Raw genomic sequence first — 23,881 nt, 5'->3', positions numbered from 1 at the left:
ACTCGGAAGACCTCATGCTCTCATCCACACCTCAAACCGCATGCAATTGTTCTCACATCTTCCTCCGACTCTCTATTAAGCTGTAAAATCCGAGATTCACAGAAACTGTCCATTTGGATTTCCATCGTACCGTTCCACAGAGCACATTCTTCGGCTCACTCCCTACGAAACAAAACGTGTACGTCTTATTTCGAACGAAGTACCAAAGAAGTATTCTATTATAGGAATGAACACTGTTCGTGACGTCAGGATATACACAGATGTCGTTGCTACTTAATCCATATCCACTGCTACTACTATTCCATCTATAATCTATCCGTAAATAATCAATTTTGCTGTTACTTCTATCACCTGATGCTGGGCTCTTCGCTCTAGCATCATCTAGAATAAGCCTTCGCACACGCCACCTTCGCACAGGGAATAAAGGCCATGGCACCTTTACTATCTACAATTGTACGTATACCAACACACCTGCCAACGTCCACTCCACTCCTCTTAAGGTGTTGATCGGCAGAACTTTGCAACGCGTTTTGTCTTTTGTTGCCACAGAGCTAGATGCGGTTATTATTCTATAACTCAGTCAGATTTCAATGCTCCTGTACTAGTTGCCTCTCCGATCCTTCCCACAAGCTAAATGGTTAAGTAAATCAGGGGAAAGTAAAGTGAGTTTTAACATCACCACTCTCGACCTGTTATAGTTATTTATAATAATTTCATCTAGCAAAGATACTGCACACGAGCGGACTATTTATGCCCTATTCTCTATGGCAGTGGTGTTCAAACTTTTTTACTATGCGAGCTACTTTTCTATAAAAGGTTATTCGGCGATCTACTCTCTTATATAGATCAAGTTCCCTCAACCTGATATCTGACTACGCACAAATAAACAATTAAAAATAAACAACTAAAAACTTTGTTTGTGTATTTAAAAATTTATTTATCACTTTTAATTATTTTAATACTACAAAAAAACCAACAAACAGATATATTGGAATAAAATATTTATTTCTCTATTTTGGAAAACAAGTTAGAAAAAACAACAGATTGATTACAAACTCACAAGTTACAAGAAATACTGGTTGGTTAAAAAAAAGTTAATGTGAAATTTGGCATTGTTTGGACCTCGCAATATTTTCATAGTCACGTTGATATGAAGAAGTGGCCAATCGCAGACAATCATCCAAATGATCATTTGTAATATGGTTTTTTAATTGATTTTTTATGACAGTCATATTTGAAAAAGCGGATTCTGACAAGTATGTCGATCCGAAACACGACAGAATTTTCAACGCAATATCAGTTAATATTGGGAATTTTTTATGTGCATACTTCTAAATGACTTCATCGTTTATTGATTTTAAATGTACTATTCTGAATGTTTATTATCTCAAGTTCTACTTCAGCTTGGTTTATATCAAACAGCCCGCTAATTTTATATGAAATTTCTGTGATGTTCAAGTTTTCTTGAAATGGATTATTGATAAAAGATACAATCCTTTCAGTTTTATTAAAATCTTTAAATCTTGAATTTATTTCTTCCTCAACTAATTTTATTTCACGAATAGATTATTTTAAATCATAGCGAAGCATTTCTTGAATTTGGTCTAAATTGGCGGTCATTTATATTTTTCTTTAATAAAAGTAATTATTGTTGGAAAGTTTTTATTGAACTTAACATGTCAATTAAATTTTTATCTCTACCTTGTAACTCTAAATTTAAATTGCTTAATTTCGTACAGAAATCTACTAAAATGATAAGTGTAAACCATCTCTTATCATTCAATTGTGGATAAATATCTCCTTTTTCATCAAGAAAATTTTTTATATCGTTAATTAATACAAGAAATCTTTCTAAAAATTGACTTCTGCTGAGCCAGCGAGCATTATTGTACAACAGAAGTTCCCTATCATCACCTGCTTGCAATTTAAATAACCGCCGTTGCAGGGCTTTTCCTCGAATAGAATTTACAGTTTTAAATGTAATATCCAAAACATCTTTTGTGTTTAATCTTTTACTACACAGTGCTTGTTGGTGAATAATACAGTGGTAAAAAAATCTGGATATTTGTCATCATTTTTTCATAATGAAATGAAGCCTGATTTATTACCTATCATTGCAGGAACACCATCAGTAGTAATAGACACACGTTTAAAAAGCGAAAGTTTGTGTTGTTCCACAAATTCATCAAATGCCGAAAAAGTGTCTTTTGAAAATTATACCAATAATGGTATAATTTTCAAAAGTTGTTCTTTACTTGTATAATCTTGAAATACAATGCGAATAAATATCATTAACTGAGCAATATCAGTGAAGTCGTTTAATTCATCAAATTGCAATGAAAACCGAACACACTAGTGAATATCTGACATTAACTTGGCCTGGAAACGTTTCTCCGGTTGGAACTCTTCCTTTCGGCAATTTGAAACCTTGCCTGCTGCCTACAAGTAGTCTCTCTAGCAACGTCTCGAACCGAGAAGCTCCTTTCTGGAAGCGGGAAACTCCTCTCTCAAGCAACGTGGATCCTGGCAGTCTCTCTGACGGCGACTCTGGACCGGGCGGACTCCTCTCGGACAGCAATTCTGGAACCGGGAGCCCTTCTGCCTGCGTCACTCCCTTTTTATTAGGCCTCCTCTGAGACCTCGCATGAAGTTTGGCAATCCCCAAAGAATCGGTCTGAGTCTTTCATCTTAAGTTTTAAGTTCCACTCGCCTTTTGTTCTCCTGCGTTTTCTTTTGATTGTAAGTTGCCAGCCATCAGAAAGTTGTTTGAACTCTTTCTGACTGACTTCGGAGATGTTTACACTTAGAGTCTGCAATCCTTTCTCATACATGCAAGTTTCAATAACAATCTTTCTAATGCCACCATGTACAGCTTCGGCGACAAAAACATTGCCTTTGTTTTAAACACTGGAACATATTCTTATTAAAGCAGTATATACAGTTAGCTTCAAGAGTTATTTACAAAAAATCTAATACAAACTATACCGAGACAAACAAAGTTTATTTTTTTACAATATTCGCATGGGACTTAACCTAAGTAAAAAATAGATGTAATGTGCTTTGGAATATTTAATATTTAAGCTACAATCGAGATTTTACACTTTGAATATATAATCGTATTTACTCGGCTCGCTGTTTGACTTCCACTGATCCAAATTAATTCATTTACCCGGACTTATAAGAAAATTACTGATTTGACAATTTTAACGAAAAATAAATAAACAATAGCAATACACTTAAAGCGAATTAAAAATAATACAAAATAATGATAAATAAAATATTATGTTTTCGTTTTAATTAAATTTGTAAGTAAGGAGGAATACACAAGAGATCTACCGGTCGATCGCGATCGATGGGTTGAACATCCTCTGAGGTTGCGGCGTGTGGTATGGTCCTGTTTTTCCTGGTTTGGTCTTGGATTTCTGTTTATGGTGCCACTAGCACTGAACAAACTAGAAAATGTATCTAACCGTTCTAGACAATGAAAGTTTCCTATTTTGTGGCGTTTCTACGGAACTGATCCGTGTCTGTTTCATAACGCTGCTACTGTAAACTGGGTGGTTTGTGGACATGAACAATAAGGAAAACAAAGATTGCAAACCCTTATTAGTACCATACTGTTATTGTAACCAATACTTTACCCCCCTCTTGATAGTTAAAGCCATTTTATTGGAGCTTACCAAAGATGACGGCATCATATCATACTAAAGTAGCCAATCAACACCAGCCACTTTATAGCGAGCGAATTTTAGAAATTATGCCAATCACAAACGCTTTCATATGCATTTTAATGTCACATAAATAAGCTTTATACAGCTTTGTGAAATTTACGTAAAACAGGGGAAAATCTGCAATTTATTTATAAATTTAAATATTGTTTTTTCAGTTTTAGTCGTAATTCAAGGGAGATGGGGAAAATGTGTGTGAAAGTTCAGCCATGGTGTGCAAACATGATAAAGATATGAATGTCTTCGAACATGGTTATGTCTGTGGCAAAGGTGTGGAAAAATTGCTTTGGGTTCGGACCTTTTGAGTATGTCTGGGGAGGGAAAACAGAAAATTCTAGAACAAGGCCAAATTGATTGCATCTAATTATAAGAACTGGATAGGTCGTAATTTATTATGTCTGTACACAAATGCCAGGAGCATCAAAAACAAAGAGGTTGAGTTCGTTGCCTAAGGTTGTTAGCATTAGTTAAACCGGTTATCCGACTCAGGTATGGTAAATGGGATCGAGTTTAATGAGTATACTATTTTTAGGAATGACAGAAGAGATAGGAGAGGGGGGGGGAGTACTACCAATGATATCAAATGACTTAATTCCAGTTAGGGTAGAAATGCAAGAAAACAACGATGGTAGCAATGTCCCATGTAGCGGTGAGTTTGAGTCTATCTGGTGTGAAGTGGAGGTTATCAGAATGATATATATATAATGCGGTGTTGTTATAGACCTGGCGGCCCAGTTGCAAGGGAAAAAGAAATGCATCGCCAATTTATCCTTATGGGTACCAAACGAATGACCATTATGGTTGACTTTATAATTTTCCAAACACTGATTGGGTAAAAGAGAAATCTCATGATAAGAAAGAAGAGGAATTTATTGAATTCATGTGAGACAACTTTCTCAAGCAGCATGTGAAAGAAGGAACTCGAGGTCAAAGACACTTAGGTTTGCTCATAGCATCAGAAGGTGTCTGTTACGAATATGGCTCTTTTACCACCAATTTTTGACAGTGATCATGCTGTACTTTCTTGTAAAGTATCTAAATGTATTGATGCTCCGATTAAAACAGGTTACACGCTGAACTACAAAGCTATAAATTAAGATCAGCTTAGGATAATATTATCTTTGGTTTCTTGGTATCAGTTATTGAAAGGGAAGAATGTCAGCAATGCATGGGAATCTTTGAAAAAGTGCTTAAATGAGGCGGTATCTGAATTTATCCCTAGGGATCGAAGAATAAATACGTTGGGAGTGAAATGGGTGTATAACCTTATTAAGCAGAAGATCCACAAGAAGAAGATGATGTGTAAAGAATATCATGACAATAAGAGAGAGAAGAGTTATGAAATATATAAAGCCCAGGCTGAGAAAGTAACGAGTATTGTGCAGAAAGCTAAACCGGAATATGAAAAGAAATTTGCCGTTCAAGCTTAAGGCAATCCAAAAGAATTTTATCGTTATGCCGTAAGCAAAAGAAAGAATGCATAAAAAATAAATAAGCTAACGCCTTTTTATTCCAATATAGGGAGTAGGCGTTGTTTAAACCCGATCTATCTTTCGGAAAGAAAGCATGTGGAAGAATAATTTTATTGAATGCAGATGGTACTCGAGAGTTAGAAGCTAATGAGATTGTTCAATCAATGAGTACTCACTTTGCTAAGATATATCAACCAGGTGTATGTAACATGGCGTACAGTGTTACTGCTACAGTAACAGTGTATGCTATGTTACAGTTGTTAGAGGTTCATGGAAATGAGGTTGAAAAGATGTTGCTTAACCTAGATAAAAGTTCTCTATAGGGACAGATGGAATATCGACCCATTTGCTAAAGGAATGTTCAACCAAATTGGTTAAGGCTTTCACCTGCTTGTATAACTTGTGTCTCAGCTCAGGTATGACACCTGTGGTATCACACTTGAGGAATTAAGGAGGGTATGAGAGTTCCATTGCACAACGGTGGTGCAAAAACTGATGTGTCTAACTACCGACCTATTTAGTATGTATGGTTTAGTAGTGAAGATTTTAGAGTAAGAACTCGCATACAGCAAGCTATATTCTGCAAGAATATAGCTTTTCAGCGGCATATTACATTAGCGGGGTTATGCCATAAGAAAGTGAGGAGGCTAGGGATTTTTGAGTATTAGCGGATAGAAATTTGGAGTTCAAAGGTCATATAGTAAATGTTGCAAATACAACACAGAGGATAATTGCGATGTTGAAGCTAACCTTCATATGAATACGGATAAGGAAGTCATTTTGCCTGTTTATAAGGCATTGGTAAGACCACCTGGATTATTGTGCGCATATTTAGGCTCCCGGATTCCAAGCGGATAAAGAATATGTGGAAAGGGTGCAGAGAAGAGTTACAAAGATTATATCCGGATTGTGAGATTTAAAATATGAGGAGAGATTACGAGTATGTGAATTACAGACACTGGTTAACAGGAGAAAAATGAGTGATATGATAGAGGTAGTGAGTGCATCTAATGCGAATGAATTTAAGGGAAGTATGACAGCTGCTTTGGGTGATTTACCAAAGGATGAGTCCTTGACTCCCTGGAGGTTTTAGATACTACTACTAATGATAAATTCCGATTCGGTAATAAAAGCGTGCTTGGAATTCTCATCTCCTACGTAAATGTTTCTCAACGTACGTTATCCTGTTCCAAAGCGTCAGCATGTTATACACGAGAAATCAGAATTTCTTGGAAAATTCCAAATTTTCATGAATTCCTTTTATTCAGAAGAATGCACGTTTTGTTTTTTCAGTGACAGGAAAGAAAACTACATATCTATTTAAGAAAAAAATATATACATGCAGAACTGCAGCGTTCAACATTAAAATGATTTATTATTTCTAAGAAATTGTAAAATAATTAAGTAAAGCTGACAATTTGAAGTAGGAATGATATATTCATCTATTAGTAACTGTATTTCGAAATATACTCATGTGCATCATTACGTGACGCACCCTGTTTCCTGCCAACCACACCGCGCGGATGGACTGAAACAGTCATTTGATGACAGTATCCTGGTATGGGAATTTCTCTCACGGACTTTACCGCGTCTTCTCCTTCCCCATCGAACACACTTTGACCGGTAATTCTTACTTGGGGATTGCATTTGTTTACAACGTGGCTCGATGGTTCGCTCCTTTCCACAATACCCGTCGTCCTTTCCACAATCACAACGTTCGTTTTGTGCAGGGATAGATCGTTCAGCATATCCCAGCATTCCGTATACTATCCAGATCGCCTAATATCATTATTTGAACCCCATTGAACATTTCTCCGACACTTCCTATAACACAGTACCCAGCATCACAAGGCTTGCATTGTGCAAGGATGATTTGAAGCATTCCGTGCACTATCCTCATAATACTAATCTGATTTAAATCCGATTGAACGTTTGTCAGATCACATGTAAAGCAGTATTCCATCGCCACCAATGCCTTGCTCATTCGCTAAACACCGGGACGTTATTTCTATCTGGTTGGTCCAGAATAACTCAGAATAGTCACATTCGTTGTTTAGGTGGGGTCAAGGCCAAGAAGCGTGCAAGGGTTTATTTGCCATTAAGAAAGCCAGCATAACGTTTTGACTCATTAGCGTACATATTTTTTTAATTCAGAAACTTCAGTTGTGTCCTCTAGTTTATCATATTTAATGAAAAGAGCTAAAGCATCACCAATATATTATGTGTGTATTTTTCTATTTATTTATCCATATCTATTTATCCATATATTTTTCTATTGATTTGCTTTGTGAAGTAGTTTTAAAGATTGCACAGAAGTCGTTCATTTAGCTCTGATCCTAAAGAGCTAACCGATGTATTAATTTTATTTTATGAGTTCAGTTATATTCTATTAATTGTTTAGTTGAAACTACGAACAAAAAAACTAAGGCTATGAGGCCAGTGTATTACGTATGCTAAATGTGATCCTCTATTACATTTAACTAATTCATCTAATTTACATCATATCCATCATAATCTTAATAGTATGAAACACTGAATTTTAAAACACACATACTTCCACTATAAGCCGCAGTTTTAATAGTAATATACATCTTTGTCTTACTGATGATACGTAAAGCTAAGCTTTTAATTGAGAGAAAATATAATGTGATTACTATTCTTCCTTTTGTATCAGAACACAGAAAAATCCAATAGTTGCATGCCTATTTTTAAAACTCCATAAAACTTACGACAGAACACGTGTCTTGAGACACTTACAGAAAATCGTTGGGTTTCAACAAAGATACGCCACTCTTCCGTTAGTATCAGATGGATACGAAAAATCGCCGAGTCTAAGCTCTCGTTGTTTTAGAAGTGGCCTACTAGATGGCAGCAGTTATCAGATCCACTGACTTTATGTTTTGAAAATGATATTAATATGAATAATTAATTATTATCTTTTTAATACATATTCTGAAATTTCAAATTGTACCACATGATAGATTATCGATATTGGCAAGTTGTCATAGATCGATGTAACATTCGACGGGCAAAGAAAATATTTTTTATTATTCATAAAGCCAAACAAATCTTTGATTAATTCTAACAGACCAGTTTTGGTGATGATACACTTTTCCATAACAGATTTTCATTTGATTCCGTTGAAGTCATTCAAAGATGTCCCCTGGGGATAAAAATCATGGATTTAAGCAATCATCCAACCAGTCAGTGCTATAAAAATTGTTGGGTTATTCGGAATGTCAAACTATTAGACTACAGCGATAGTAATTTCGGAAAAAAATCACTACCATAGCAAGAAAAACATCGACATGTTATAATAGAATCCAATTTCAGTGATTTGGGATCATGATTTTATGGGCTACAGCTTGTCCGAAAAATCGGAACTCTTTTCAACTATCGTCTTGCTCCTTTTTTGCAACTTTCAGCTCTTGGTTAATGTTGTTTGATGTCTGGCAACATTTTGATTGCTAGAACACTTCTTTATTCTTAAACACGACTTAGGCGCTCAGGAAAAGTCTATCAAACACTAATACTTACTGCATGACATGCAACTTGTTAAATTTTTCTCTTCGGTGTATTGTCGGTCCAATTAAAATTGATGCTTTGAACTGAAACACTCCATTCATGCATTTGTTTCAGTGCATGGACAACAATAATGCATAGCATAAAAGGAGAGAGATTTAAAAACTCAAAGGAACCAGTATTTGACAACATGATGGCACTAAAGTGGAAAAAGAACTTTGCGTTCAGTCGAAGGGGTATTTGAGGCCTGCTATCTATACCATCTTATGTTTTGGGCTTCTTTTTTAAAAGGGGAATAGAGAGGTTATACTGGGAATTAAAGAATAAGAAATAGTCCCTGAAGTAAATTATATCTTTCTTCAAAGGGCTATCGAAGAGATGGAAATTGAAATTGTGGAACAACCTTAGTACAAACAAACCTTGGCTCCTTTGATCTTTCCCTCGTATTTCTTAAAGTAAAAATACATCTCAAGGGTATGTATTCCTAAAATGAAAAAGGAATTAAAGAAGAGATGAGAAAATGCTTCAGAAAACAACCTGATGTATTTCAGTATGGCAGCTAAAAAAAGTTTGTTGTTTAGTGGAAAACTATGGAGAGGAAGAGAGAGTAAGCTGAGAAACACTGAATGAAAATAGAAATTTGAAACTACCTTTTGAAATTTTACTACACTAGACATAGTGAGATGAACATCTGTCTTACAGAAGATAAAGAAAAGCATTTAAATAACAAAAAATGTAATGAAATATACCATGTCTTGCGTGGGAAGCTATCACAATGGAGGTATTACTTCAGAATTGCTCTTATTTTTAACATTCTCTCATTCCGTTCCACTTCGATAATTTTAAGAAATGTAATCTAATAAAGGAGATGATCTTATTACTAGTCCAAAAGCTCTGATTTCAATAAAAATTCGTTTGCAGTAAACCAATACTGCAAAAAGAATCTGCTACACCAAAACAAACAAAAATGAATAGCATCTAGTAATACTTAACTAATTAAGATTGGCTTCCTTCACTTATTTGTTCACATTCCAATAAATTTTACGGTACGTGTATTATTTCAGGATCGTTTCCCTCTGTTTTATGTTTTTAGCCACTGATCTGATAAAGACCAGCTAGTTTTTGTGTTTCTTTCTTTCTTTTTTTTTTTTTTTAAAGAGGAAAACAAACTTGGAATTTCATTTCATTTCATTTTTTTTTTCCCAGCAGAACCTATTAGGATAAAGAGCGTAATTATAGAATCATAGGGATCACTTAAGAAGAAATTCTCTTAAATACTATTAAAATTCAACATTGAGCGTGGCATATTTAACAGAAATAGATATCTATGTGTTGATAACACAGAAATAAGCCTCCTAAATCTCCGTGATATTCACTGAGGAGTTAAAAAACTATCAATGTTTTTTTTTTTACTGATACATACGCATAAACATACGCACACTATATATATATATATATAGTCAGTCCTAATAACAATATATATATATATATATATATATATATATATATTTTTTTTTTTTTTTTTTTTTTTTCAGTTGAGCTTTTTGAACATTCTGGAAATTGAATGCTTTCTAATTTGGGGCGTTTCTACAGAACTGACCATATTGTCTTTTTCACCAAGATAATGTCATAAAACTGCTTCTGTAACCGAGTGGTTTGTGGACAGGAACGTCAGTACACTTCACTGGCCTCCACAGAGCCAGCCCTGATATCAGCCCTATTGAACATTTGTGGGATGAACGTAGCGTCGGGTACCTCATTAATGCTTACTGGAAGCACGGTCCAAAATCCTCACTAATCTCAATCGTTCGCTTGTGAATATATATATATATATATCCATCCACAGTTTGCACAGTTTATGCTGATACTTTGTGCACATTTGGTTATTTATACAAAAAAAAAATAACCGCATTACGTTTTCTTTACAATGACTTGTTAACTTCACATGAACCCGCCATTGTATTCCATAATCCTCTCCTCAGAGGAGATGGTGGTGGTGTGAAATCTTCTATGAAAGAGTAAGTTTCAGCTTTTCACGTCCAGTTTTCAGTACTTCAGTGCAGCAGTCTATCTATTATTTTCTTGGTCAATCCACTACAGTGTGTAATGCGATACATTACAATGAAAGTCACCACAGGACTGTTTTCTATCTTTATTTAGATGGATGAAGAGTATACTGAAAACTATCATGATGCATAATGAGTAATTCACTTGTGCCTGTCTGGTTGGCCGAGTAGTTATCGTATTTCTGCTTTCCAGCCAAGAAGTTGTGGGTTTGATTCTGCTCTGGGTATAGGTTTCAGATTGTCTTTAAGTAAAATATAAATTTCATTGCCGAAATGACACCACCACATTAGTAATTCGAAACCTAATATGGCTTCAAAAGGTTCTTTTGCGCATAGAGCAGAATTCTCGGATTATGTACCCCTTAGATATGAAATATGGGATTGCTTCAAAACGTGGAATGCCGTCAAAGAGCCCACCTTTTCTAAAAGATCTGCTATTTCTTCTGAATATGGGTATTATATCTTTTGAAACTAAAAGTAACAAAGATTTCTGAAATAAATAAAACTGTTACTATTTTATTTCTTTTAAGAATTACAGGCCATGTTAGGCTGCTTTCTTTTTGGGGAACACTTTTCAGTGAAAATCGACTAATGCAAGACACGGAGTGTTATTTTATGAATGAATGCACAGTATTCTACTCAAATATTAACTGAAATCTTTTGTACCTGTTGCACAATATTTATTGAAATATGATTAAATGTCTGGGCTTTTTTTTGAAAAAAAAATAGAATAACTAACTTTGATTTCAATAGATTTGATTTCAGTTGATTTCAATAGATTTCCTTTCTGAGTTTATGTAGAAGTTTTCCCGGTGGATTCAAATTATTGCTGAAGCCGAGAGCAGCTCTGTAACATAAATACTGGAGCAAATGTTGGACACAGTGGCGTATTCCGCGAGGCAGAAGAATGCTGCTGACATATAAAGGAATACGTAGATCTGCATTCCAGTAAGAGATAGAGACAGACGAATGCTTAGCCTAGTGTGTAGGTAAAAGAACAATTTAGAAGATAACAACGTAACTTGACAGACAGAAAAAGTATTTGAGTGTCTTTAAATATCCGAAATGTTTCTCTAGAAATATCCAAAAGGCAACCGAAGAACAATTCTGTACGAAATTGCCGGGAAGACATTTAAAATGATAAAGAGATCGGAGTCAGGCCCACTAAATTTAAAATGTCATTTAAATTGACATATTACAAGACTGTGTTGGATTAAGATCGAAGTGTGGAACTCCTAACTCCATGTATACGCGAACGATCTTCACGAAATACCTTACTTAAAAATAATTGATAGCCTTATATGTAATGTCGCCGTATTAGGACAGATAAGTGAAGATCTATTCATCGATTTATTTTTAATTAACTGAAAAATCTGTCTCTTGGCATGTGTAGCCTGACCCCCGATATGGCTGCGCTGATTGACGCACGGTCTCTTTCCAACCGTACAGTTCGTCCTGTTTGCATTAACTTTGAATTCGAATAGTGCGAACCATCAGGTCGGAATTTGACGTGGATCCCAATATAAGGATAAAAATAACAAATATTTCACCAAGATAACTTTTTCCCAACAGAAACAATATCATTTGTCTTATTAAAAGTTTTTTATTATTAAAAATGTATTCATAATTTTGTTTATGCTGTTATGTGTACTGGATTCATATAATAAAATGTATTTCATAATCAATAATTGTTCCACATATTTATAATTTATTTTAAGGCAAAAGGTTAAAAAATAAATGCCGTTATATCATTTTCATGTCAATTTTGAACATTTTTTACGGAACTCTTATTCACTTTCCGCGGGACATAGTTTGGGAAACGCTGCTCTTATGGATTGATTGCTATGAATTGTATGAACTCTTGTTTAAAATATTTTAAATAATAACTTCACCGCCACCATTTCTAACAAAATAACGAATGTATGTAGTCGATGGATATCACTGTTAAGTGTGAAATTTCTGATCTTTTTACTAGAGACTTTAAATTGGTTAAAGAGCTTCTTTTTTATTTTCAGAGAGGATTTTTGAATAAAGACAAAAAATTATAGAAAATAAATAAAAACCAAACATGATAAAAATTATTTTATAATAATATTATAGCCCACACTTGGTACGGATTTACTATAAACACTTCTCTCATAGTGGCAAAATTAGGCCAGTATGGGAGAAAAAGTTTCTGTCCCTATTTAGAAAACTATGTTAGTCGTGTTTTTGTGCATGATTTCAAATTTGATTTCAGACTAAAATTGAAATTCTGTCATGTTGTACCATCATTTTATATATTGGTTTAAGTCAATAAGAATACAAGTTAGTAATGATGTAAATTTTTCATGTAGTTGTATCATATCCTGTACACCCCCTTGAGGGTTCATAGCAGGAATTTAATGATGATGATGACTGAAATCGAAATGGAAACAATTTGATAACTTGTAATGGAGATTCTGCAGACTAAAGTTCATTAAATCTCACCTTGCTATTAAGAAACTAATAATGACAATAGAAATCATGTTGCGAAAATTCGTCTCTACAAATGCAATAATTGAAATCAAAATTGAACTACCTGAATATTATCTTTTACAGATAGATTGTGAGTTTTACAGTCGCTTTTTGGGACTGCTAATTTGGGCAAGAGTCGGGATAGGAGGATTGCTTTTGGTCGGTGTGTTTGCAGGGTCTTTCTCATAGTAATCTGTAGCTTGTCTGATGAGCTGATTTTGGTGGGTGAGAGCGTCTGCGAATTATTTTACTACTATAGAGAGGAGGAGAGAGCGAATGTCTGGAGTGCCAGTATCCCGGTGTAACTGTTCGTTTCTGACGTACCATGGAGCGTCTAGTATCATGTGGAATCATTTGTTTTACACTCTTTGTATTCTTTGGATGTTAATGGTGGCTGAATGACTGCAAGCCGGTGAAGCAGAGGTGAGTATTGGTCTGATTGCTATATGGTAAAATATTTTTCGAGCTTGCTGCATCGTGTGATCCTGTCCGATTGCATTGGTTTATCTAGCAGGTGACGGATTTGTAGAATTAAGCACCTGCATATCAAAGTACTGTTCTGGGCGTTTACTTTGAATCTGAATATTTTAAACCAGTTTTCTAGCATGGAGATGCTTGATTAATAAGATATATATGCCAGTTCTGCCATATATATATCTTATTAAGATTTCTGTATCATCCGTAAAGAGTACCAAAATGGTTGCAGGTCAGGATTCTTGGGGATACCAAGAGTACCAAGATAGTAGCAGGTCCTTTGTTAGCCAAGAAGATAAATAATAAGAGTTGGGCAAGTAGGGGATCTTAGTAAACTCCAGCTGATTCTCCTCTGTGTAGATCTTGTACCAAGGAGTTTCACCCAAAGTTTTCGGTTGTTTAGATATGATTATGATTATTTGTATCACTATTTTCGGACCTTGCCTTTATGACCTTGAAAAGGAAACCTCAGTGTTATACTTTGTCAAATGTCTTGACGATAACTATGAAGGATGCTGCTGTCTGTTGTTTCCAGCTATATCTTCTAGTGATGTGTTTTATATTTTTAATCTATATTTTCTAAAATCTGTTCTCTATAATCTATAATCTATGTTTTTGTAGGTTGGGTTGTAATGTTTTTCTCAATTATTAGCCAGAGATATTACTTTGTGGGCGTCTGAATATACGATGTCCTGTTCGCCTTGAATTGAGGGAAGTGGTTTTCGGCTGGTGCTAAACATTTCAGGAATTTCCATAGTGAGTGATCTTCCTGTTTGAGAGAAGTGAACATTCTTTCGCTCTTTGATTTCTATAGTTCTTGAGGGCTGCTCGGATCTTCTTTATTGAAGACTTTTATCGCTTGTGGAGCAAGAATTTGGAGACTTATTTTTTGTAGGACTTTAATCTTTTCTCGTGCATGAAATCCTCAGGGATTCGATTTGACTTGAGGTGGTTTGTGGTTCTAGTGACTGCTGCTAAGGAAGAATTGATTTCTTTTCTTTTTATTTTCTTCCTTTTTTTTTTCTTTTTTTTTAGTTATGTAACATCGTATATTAATGTAGCACATTATTTTGTCATTTAGCTTAAATTTTTAATTTAAATTGGCGGGCATTAAAGATTTTCTACTAAGAACTAAATTAAATTTCTGATAAATTTGGAACATTCTGATAAGCGTCTCTCAAAATCTCTTAAAATCCGTAAATAAGAAATATTCAAATATGCGGATAAAGACATCCAAATAGCCAGTTATGTGGGGTTGATTAAATACTTTTTAAATAATTACAAACTTTCTTCGCTGTTTGGCAATATATTTTAAAACCACGAAACTCAGAAGCAAATAATGCAATAAAATGCATCTATTGAATTATACTGCAGACAAGTCAATGTACAACCGAAATATGAATTACGTTGAAGTAATAGAAGAAAAATTATTTCGATATTGGATTATTACTGTCAGTTGCAGGCCATTACCGAAGATATACGGTACCTCACTAGGTACGGGTAAAAGGAAAATGTCAATCGGATAATATAATTTGTAGGAAAAAAAATAATTTATTACTTATCCCGTAATGCAAAATGGGAGAATTACACTGTCCTTAAATAATATTTTTAAACAATGGCATCTTAAGAAACACACCTTTTATATTTTATGAATAAGAGTTTTTTAAGAAAAGAATACAAATAATTTTAAGAAAGTATACAAATAACCTCTACATATGATGACTTGAATTTAATGGAGGGTTACACAATATTTTCACTGATTATTGGTTAGAATTTAGGCAGGAATTGTTATGTTCCTCAGAGGAATCCAAATCGGTATACAAACGCTTATAGACTTCTGCAAATCATCAGATTTTCAAACGCTTTATTCTTACGAGCAGCAATTTTGTCTTGAGCCAAAATAAGTGAAACTCCTAAATATTATCAAAAATTCTGAACTATAAATAATTACTAGTAATTTTTGAATGTTTAAATTAAAACATTTTGCCGTTTATTAATCAAGGAACGACCAGCTACGTCGTGGCAGGTTCGTAGGTGTAATGTTCTTGAGTTATTTCCCAAAATGATTTCAAGTCTCTGGTAGTAGCGTCTGGAATAGAAAAACACCCAAAATATGCAACACTTCTGTATAATACAGTATTTTAATATACTTTAAACACTATAGTTTGCATGGTGTGATTGTCATGGTGGACGTTTTACGTATGTACATCTGCAGTTCTGTAGAAACCCAGGATGTTTAGCTGTTTACATAATGTAGTCCTACTTATCTAAACCTTTGCATTCGTTTTAACTGCTGGTTAACCGTTTCTTCATTAAAATAATATTTCCAGGAAACCGTCTGATTCCATTTTTATTTCGGTCTTTCTGTGCATTTCTTAGTTTCGGAGACCTCCCCATATTTGTATCAGAGGATAATGTCCTGAACAATTGATTTTGCTGATAGATTATTTTTTCAAATATAACGATATGTTAGGCCACTAGTATGGTACCCCTCCCCACCCTCAAGATATCTCTAGCAATGCATGCATAACTTCTTTCATCCACCTCCTTTCTCATCTACATAAATAAACTTCTCTTACTGCCATCGATATAGTAATAGTTATGCTGACGATATTAAATTTCATTCCTCTTACTTACCTGGCAGCGTCACAATACTCAACATTCCAAGATTCAAGTCTTTTCTGGACCAATGCTATAAATTCCGATTCCATATTGTTCAGTGGGTTCAGGAAAGCCTAATCAACTTCAACATTATCAAAACACAGGTTTATCCGCTCTTGAGCAAAAGAGGAAAGTTAAAAATTTGATGTCACCACTCAATATGTTCGATCATATCACTATGAGATTTCTTCACTCGAGTCAACACTCATTTATAGCCTTTCATGGCTGAGACACTTTCTATGAGAGAATTAGAATGATGCTATCGTGTACTAAAATATGACAGTTAAAGTTAAACCACAGCCTTCTCTCTCTCTCTCTCTCTCTCTCTCTCTCTCTCTCTCTCTCTTATTATTATTATTCATCATATATCGTTTTCCACTTTACTCTCAGCCTATAGTAACAGGAGAAGCTGGATCGTCAATCAACATTCATTCTCCTTACACTACAATCAACAGAATCGATCTGTGTTCTTCCTCTTTCATTTCATTGGATTTGCTTCCAATCATTGCTATAGAATTCATCTGTTATCCTAAAGTAGTATAAATCAGGCTATTCAAAAATAACATAAATAGCTTTCTTCTCTCTTTTCAGCCTCTATCCCACACAAGGCACTAACAGTTTATATATTCTGCGACAGACCTTTTGCGTGGGGAATGTGTTTATGATAACTGTAGTTTGGACTCCTTATAAGAGGTTGTTCAAACAATAGTATATGGTTAAATTGAGGAGATAGAAAGTTCAGGAGAAAGAAGAATATTATTATCATTGGATTTCAAATCCTATACATTTATATATTTAGAAATATATATATATACACATATAAAACAGACTCTTCCGCTAATAGAATGAATCGGTGAAATTCTATGAGTTTCTAAGGGATGATGATTAACCATAACGTGAATTTAACCTTTACAAAATACCTTTGAGTGGCAGCTGATTAATATCTTGCGTGTAAATTTTGAATAGGGTTGGGGAGATTCTGTATAATAATAATAATAATAATAATTTTTTTTTTAAACATTTTATTTTCTCAGATAAATTACATAAATCGTTTTTTATACAAGTATATATATATACATAATATTTATAATACATTACAATTGTGAATAACAAATACTGGCGAGTTATTAATATTTTTAAATTATAATAATTTTTTTTTAAAATAAATAATATTTTTGTTCACTGCTAAAATATTTACACATACATATATACAATAGTTATCTTGAGTATAATAGTATTAATTTTTTTTATTTTTTATTTATTTATTTATTTTATTTTTTTATTTTAAAAAAAATTATTATGTCTCAGTATAAGTTACATACAATAATAATATTTACAGTAATTACTATAAGGATTATACAGAATTTTTGATTTTAGAATATACATAATAATAATAATAATAATAATAATTTATTTGTTTTATTCATTTATTTATTATTATTATCATTATTATTATTATTTTTTTTTTATGTCTCAGATGAATTGCATACATAGTTGCTGTAGTAATTATGTATATATAATATTTATAACGCATTACAAGAAGTGTGTATAACAGATTCTTGCAAGTAAGTAATTTTCTTTCTCGAAGCATAGCAGAGCTTATCTGAGGAAGATAATAGATGACAAAGGGTGGTGGTTTCATGGTTGTGTTCATATACTGGTCACAAGCCAGGTGTTGATTTTACTGTTTGTTGGTACGTGCTTGAAAGACTTCGACTGCTATTACACTAACTTTTTTTTTCTTTTTTTTGTGCAAATAGGATTGGATTTAGACGTGGTGTGTTTGTTTCTTTGTGTTCTTATAGTGATAGTTTTTGAGAGGGGGTTTGGCATATGTTTGTGTGTGTGTATGTGCATGTGTGGTGGGGGAGAGAGAGACAGGAATTGCTCTAATTTTTATTCTCGCTATAATATTTATATAGTGCCTGTTTCAGCTCTCTCTATGTTCCTAGGTTTCTGTTGTCGAACGGCAGTTTGTTTATCATGTCAGGTACGTAGAAGATTCGGGTGGCTTTGCCGTGTGATTGTTATACTTATATGTTATGTAGTTTGTTGACTGTGATCTTGTTATTTGATATGTTGTTCTGGTTACTCTATATGTTGGGCTGTAGTAGTGTTTTAACATGACTGTATAGTGACGTAAGTGTTTCACCTTAAATATTTTGTGTTTTGTCCGTGCTTCCTGCATAACAGTGGGTTGTTCCCAGAATATCAGTTTTATCATTTTATCTTGCAACCATTGTAGCCTGTTAAGTCTGTAGTCTGCGCAGAATGCGTATGATGTGATTGCATATCTTAAAATATTTTCACATAATGCTTTATAGATTAGTATTTTTATGTGGGTTGGGGCAATGTCTTTTAATCTGTATAGTTTGTTTGCTATTATCCTAAGCTTGGTATGTAGGTAGTTTGTATGTCTATTCCAACTTTGATCAGCATCGAAGTGAAGTCCAAGATAGCGTGTTGTTTTCACCTGTGTGATGGTTGTGATTTTAGGTTCTGCACTTTGTGAATAGGAGGATGAATGTTTGTTAGTGAGATATTTAGTTTCTATGGGCAGGGTTTGGGGGTTTTTGAATATCATTAGCTTTGTTTTTCCAGGGTTTATATATATGCCGTTTTTGGTTAACCAATTAGTGATTTGATTGATGTCGTGTTGCATATTTGTGTAAGTGATATTTGCATTGTTGTGAACAGATACTATGGCCGTGTCGTCTGCATACTGGAAGATTTTACTTTTTAGGGGGAGTTGGCTTATGTCGTGTGTGTATATGTTAAATAGAATGGGAGATGGGACAGCTACTTGCGGTACTCCACAGGTTACATGTACCTCTTTGCTGTGTGCTGATCCTATAAGTGTGATGTGCTTTCTGTTTTTCGTGTATGCTTTAAACCACTGGAGTAGACGACCTCCAATTCCGATATGGGTAAGTTTCGTTAACAAGGTTTTATGTGTTAGTGTGTCAAATGCTTTTGTTAGGTCAATGAAGACCACTAATGTTATTCTGTTTTTATCCAATGCAGCGTTTATTAGATCTGTGAAATCTTCCAGAAGTGTTGCTATTTCTTTATTTTTTTGAAAGCCATATTGTGTTTTGGGTATGATTTGAAATTTTTCAACGTATGTGGAGAGTTTCTGATGTACAATGCGCTCCATGATTTGGTTTATTACAGGCAGCGTGGCGATAGGTCTTTAATTACTTATTATGTTTCTTTTTCCCTGTTTGTGTATGGGTGTGATTAATGCAGTCTTCAGTGTTTCAGGTATGTGTCCCGTTTCGAAGATTTTATTTAACAGTTTTTGTATAACTGGAAGTAGGTCGGTTGAGTGTTTCTTGGTGTCTTTTGGTCTGATTCCGTCTATCCCCGGTCCTTTGTTAGGATTAATTTGTTGAATTTCCCGTGATAGTTCTTCTTTTGTTACTGTGCGGAACCTCATTGACTGGGTTGCACGTGGACCTAGTGGAGAATGTTCGTTTGTGTGAGGAAAGGTTGTTTCTTGTAGCTTTTGGACAGAGTTCACGAGTGCTGATTAAAGTTGTTTGCCAACTGTTTGAGGGATTTGGGGTCGCAGGCAAAGCTGTGTTTTATTGTTTCTGAGGCAGTGGTTCTGTGTATATTGTCCAGCATTTCATTAATCAGGTGCCAGGTTTCCTTTATGTCATTCTGCGCTGTTGTTAATTTGTTACTGTAATAGTTTATTTTTGCCGTTCTAATCTGGGTTGTTAGATTCCGTTTTCTTTTGTATTCAGCTTTTAAAGCGATATTGTTTGGCGACTTCTTAAGTTGTTTCCATAGGGCATCTTTTCTTTGTACGTCTGTTAGTATGTTGTCTGTTATCCATGGATTTTGTTTCGTTTGGGGGCGTATTTTTATTTTTGTTAATGCTTTGTTATATATTTTGTTAAATGCAAGTTTAAGATTATTATATACAGCTTCAGCAGAGTCTAGAGATGCTATCTGCATCCATTCTGTTTTTCTGATTTCATCGTTCACTATTGCTTCGTTTACAATGCTATGATACTGTTTTGTAGTCTCAGTGATTTTTATGGGTTCTGGTTCAGTGTGTAACTGCAATGCTGTGAAATAATGGTCTGCTAGTTTGCATGTTATGACGGCTGCTGTGTGGCTGTTTGGAGGGGCCCTTATATTTATATGATCAATGCAGGTTGAGGTTGTTGTGTTTCCGACTATCTCTTCTCGTGTATACGACTGTATGGATGGGGTTATGTTATATGCCGATAATAGGTCTAGGTATTGTTCTGTGTTGTTATTTATGTTCCTAATGTTTATATTAATGTCTCGTATTATTATCAAGTATTTTGAGGTGCCTACTTTCGTGGCTGAAAACCCTCTGTTTAGTTCTTCTAGGAATTTTGTGGAGCTTAAGTTGGGTGGCCTGTATATTGCGTTTAATATCAGGGAGTTTTCTTGTTTGATGTTTTTAATTTCGATGCATATGTTTTCTGCGTATTCTAATTTATAGTTTATTTCTGTTACTTCTAGTTTATGTTTGGTAAATATTATTATACCACCGCCTCGTTTTGTTTGTCTGCAGTGTTTGTGTTGTTGGAAGTGTGGCATTTGGTAAGAGGTTGCCTCTTCTTTTGTCGTAGATACTTCAGTCAGTATTAAAATGTCTATTTCGTCTATATCTTCCTTCAGATAAGCTTGCAGGGTCAGCCAGTATTTTTGAATGCTTCTGATGTTGATGTGGAGAATAGATAGTCCTTTTTTGGGGATTGTCATTTGTTTCCATTCTGATATTGATTTCAGAATGTGGCAATTATCATGTTCCGTGGTGATTACGTGTGCTTGATGGTGTGCATTCATGTTTGGTTGGTGTGATGTTCCTTCTTTACGAGTTGTCAATATTCCTTTCAATGTGCCAGTTGAGGTCATCTACGGATTTTATTTCGATTGGTTTTGCGTCTTGTGTCTTTCTAAGGAATATTTTGCTGTCTCTTATCCATATAAACTGGTAATTGTTTTCTGTTTTACTTTCCTTGCTCGGTAGAATATTTTCTGATAGTGTGGAGTAAGGTATTCAGAAAAGTATATTGGGGTGTTGTCGTGGTCTCCTTTCAGATCCTTTACTACTGGATTTTTAATCCTGCTAGCTTTTATAAGTGTAGTTTTTGTTAGGCTGTTGGTGAGTCGCACTACGACGGGAGAATGACGGATATGATTTTCTCTTTTCCTTTATTGTGGTAAACGATGCACTGACTGGATGTCTCTTGATTCAATGGGAGAGCCGATTTTTTGGCTTAGTTGTATTACAGTGTCTCTTAGATGTTCCGTAGCTATTTCTGGGAGACCATTTATGAGGAGGTCATTTTTGTGCTGCTGTTGGTTTAAGAGCTCGTACTGTTGCTTTAGAGAGTTTAGTTCTTGCCGTAGATCCGTTGTCTCTTTAATTAAATTATGCTGTCTTTCAGCTAGCTCTTTGACGCAGTTTTTAATTTCTATAACGGTCTGTAACATACCTTCTATCGAGTCATTATTAAATTTAATAAATGCCTCGTATTGGTTAAATTTTTCTGTAATTTGTGCGGTATGTTTTTTAAATAGTTCTCCATCAAAATCGATTAAACAGTCTTTTAGGTTTTGTAATCTATTTTCAAGTAATGCATTTAAAGATTGCTCACCTGGGTTTCCGTTGTTGTTTTCTTTGTTTTTAATTCCGTCTGTTGTTGATAGCTGTTTACTGCCTGCGGTTGTTTTCTGCATTGGCTGTTGTCCGCCTGCGGTCGAGGGCGACGTTCCTTTGTTGTCTCTGCAATGGGGACACTTCCACTCGTCACGATTCTTGTTTGATTTTCGCTGCCAAGTAGTCGCGGACAATCCTGAACATAAAAAATGCATGTTTCTTTGGCAGTTCCTACATGTTACGTGGTTTTCTTCCCCTGTTAGGTCTTCTTGGCATTTGTAGCACTTCGTATTTCTTGTTTGACGATCTTGCTGTATTTTCTAATATGGCGTCTTCCCTTGTTCTCTTCTCGCGTAGTTGACCAACGTGTACTTCGAACTTTGAATACTTATATTTTACTTATTACTTAACAGATACTTACAATTTTTACATCTATATGTTCGTCTTGAAGAACGGAGTTCACTGATGTACTTTAAATTTTAATTCACAAGAAAAGATCTACTTTGCAACTTAAAGTACGGGAGCATCGAAATAGCGTGCTTGCGACTGCTTGCTGCTAAAGCGCCCTAATAATAATAATAATAATAATAATAATAATAATAATACACACTTTATTATCTCTCATATAAATCACATGTATTATATGCATATATATACAGGGTGTTCGGGATAAATTTGACAGTTTCGTAAGGAAAAAGAAAATCTTCTTTGTATCTATTAAATTTAATGAATTGACAAAAAACATTACAGGCAGAGTTAATTACAATACTATTAACAAGATTTACTCAAAATAACCACCATTAGCATCGATCACAGCTTCAATTCTGCTTCGGAACCTCGAACAAGCTGATGCTACAGTCTCCCTGGGAAGGGCCGCAAAAACTGTTTTAATTTTATCCATTAACTGGGCTTTTGTATTACTGGAAGTGCGATTGGTGTCTTTTTCAACTGCGCCCCATACAAAATAATCCATGGGGTTAAGGTCTGGGGAGTTTGGAGGCCAAACATTTGGACTGGTGAAGTCGTAGAAATTTTCAGACAACCATTTTTGACTTTTCCCAGAGGTGTTGCAAGGGGCCGAATCCTGCTGCCATACATACGGCCTACCATTGCCTACCCTTGTTATCCAGGGCTTGACTACAGTTAGCAACTCCACGAACAAAGCCCGAATTCCAATGCCAGGGTTCTTCAACACCTGTTCCTGCAGATTTGCGAGGAATTCTGCTGTACGAACGCAATCAGATCGTCTGCTAGGGATCTTTCTTCTTGCTACATCCTCGTAGTCACCATTGCAAGTCTCTAGTTCATGCCTGATTGTTTTTACTGTATTCAGGGAGCATTGGGCAGCAGTCGTAATATCCTTATTTTGATGGCGGGCACGAATCATCATGATACAAGTTATTCTCTTCCATGATTCAGGTGGGTTCCAGCTATCCATCCTTTCTGACATCTTGTATGTGAATGAAGAAGGGTCCAAACTTTTAAATGAAGAGAAGTGTGTGTTAATACATGTAACTTACGGAAAAATATAATTAATTATAAATATGTCAAATTTATCCCGAACACCCTGTATATATATATATATATATATATATATATATATATATATATATATATATATATATATATATATATATATATATATATATATATACCTTGTACATAGTCAAAATCGGATATATCGTTAAAGAAATAGATTTGCACTTACTTATCCTAGCGGTTATGATTGTGACGCTTTATAGGACATATTTCAGTAAAAAATAACTAGATTTTCTAAGGAGTATAATGCATGTTGACTTACTGTTATACTGG

The sequence above is a fragment of the Typopeltis vanoorti genome, chromosome 4, assembly GCF_054136105.1.
Source record: "Typopeltis vanoorti isolate ZY-2024b chromosome 4, IOZ_Tvanoo_1.0, whole genome shotgun sequence".
NCBI classification, from domain to species: Eukaryota; Metazoa; Arthropoda; class Arachnida; order Uropygi; family Thelyphonidae; genus Typopeltis; species Typopeltis vanoorti.
The sequence above is the reverse complement of the archived record's forward strand: the minus strand, read 5'-3'. Positions refer to the sequence as shown.